The sequence below is a fragment of the Triticum urartu genome, chromosome 5 (genome assembly GCF_003073215.2).
Source record: "Triticum urartu cultivar G1812 chromosome 5, Tu2.1, whole genome shotgun sequence".
NCBI classification, from domain to species: Eukaryota; Viridiplantae; Streptophyta; class Magnoliopsida; order Poales; family Poaceae; genus Triticum; species Triticum urartu.
The window spans coordinates 486,786,020-486,787,750 of record NC_053026.1 but is presented as its reverse complement, the minus strand read 5'-3'; the positions used below and the strand labels follow the sequence as shown (position 1 = coordinate 486,787,750).

At 49.2% G+C, this 1,731-nt stretch overlaps 1 pseudogene; it reads left to right on the top strand.

The window, feature by feature from the left end:
• Positions 1-519: 519 nt before the first annotated feature.
• Positions 520-609, top strand: LOC125511833 (annotated as a pseudogene).
• Positions 610-1,731: the final 1,122 nt, after the last annotated feature.

Genomic DNA, 1,731 nt, shown 5'->3' with positions numbered 1-1,731 from the left:
TTCCCATCTAGCGATCTCCTCTTCCTACCACCGAACCCCAGCCATATCCTCTTCGAGCGCCACCAACTCCACCCTCTTTGGCCAGATCACCGAACGCCTCACCCAAACCAACTACATCCTGTGGCATACCCAGATCACACCACAACTTCGGGGGGAAGGGTTCTTTGGCTACATGGACGGTAGCATGCCGAAGCCGGCCAAGGTCGTCGTCAGCACGGACAAGGATGGCAAGGAGGAGACCATCCCCAACCCGCTTCACTCGGTTTGGATCCGAGAGGATCAACATGTGCTTGGTTACCTTCTAAATAACCTCTCCAAAGAAGTGCTTGTGCAGGTGACTTCGATCGCCCACGCGCACGAACTCTGGACAGTGTTAGCGAGCATGTTCTCGTCCACATCGCTGTCCCGCATCAACAACATCCACACGTCACTCACAAACACGCAGAAAGGACAGCAATCGGTGGCCTCCTACTTCACATACATGTGAGGTTTCACCGACGAGCTAGCTGCAGCAGGCAAGCCCCCGCGGGATGATGAATTGATCTCCTACATCCTCAATGGGTTGGACATGGAGTATCAACCTCTAGTCTCCGCCTTCGATGCTCGGGTCATCCTGGTTACCCTTGATGAGTTGTTCTCTATGATGAGCAATTTTGATCAAAGGGTGGCCATCTACCAAGGAGCAGGCGCAGGAGGCGGCTTCAAATCTTCTACAAACGTTGCCACCCGCGGCCGTGGTGGGGCCTCACGTCATTGAGGCCCTCCATGAAACAACAAGGGCAAGGGTAGCGGCGGCGGACGAAACAGCGGTGGAACCAACTCTGCATGCAACGGCGGTGGCAGCCGGCCCTCCTACACTAACAACAGGGGTCGGCGTGACGACATCTCCTCCAACAGCAGGTCTCGGCCCGACACAATCAGATGCCAAATCTGTGGGAAGCTGGGACACTCTGCCAATGTCTGCTGGTATCATTTTGATGAACATGATGATGATTCCTCTCAAGATGAAAAGGTGGTCGGGGCTGCTGATGGCTCTTATGGCGTCGATACCAACTAGTATGTTGACAACGATGCCACAAACCACATCACCGACGAGCTTGACAAGGTGACTATGCGAGAGAAGTACCATGGCAAAGATCATATCCACACCGCCAGTGGAGAAGGTATGCAAATTAGTCACATTGGTCATTCAGTTATTAAAACCCCTCATAGAAAAATTCATCTCCGAAATTTTTTGCATGTCCCTAGTGCATCTAAATATCTTCACTTCGTTCATCGCATTGCCATTGACAATCATGTATTTCTTGAATTTCACCCCTTCTTCTTTTTGATCAAGGATCAGGCAACGAGGAAGGTGCAATATCAAGGTAGACGCGTTTGTGGGATTTACCCCTTGATTCCGGAGATTAGAAGATTGAATAAACAAGTTTTTAGTGCGACCAAAGTGTCTTCAACACGATGGCACAATCGATTAGGACATGCGTCAGTTTCTTTAGTTGAAAGATTTCTTAGGAAAAATAAGCTCCCATATGTTGGTGAGCGTGATGTTGAAACTATTTGTGATTCATGCCAAAAGGCTAAAAGTCATCAATTGCCGTATCCAATTTCCACTAGTGTTTCTACCATGCCTTTGCAACTTATATTTTCTGATGTGTGGGGGCATGCACCCTCTTCTGTTGGTAGACATACATATTACGTGAGTTTCATTGACGACTATAGCAAATTTTCGTG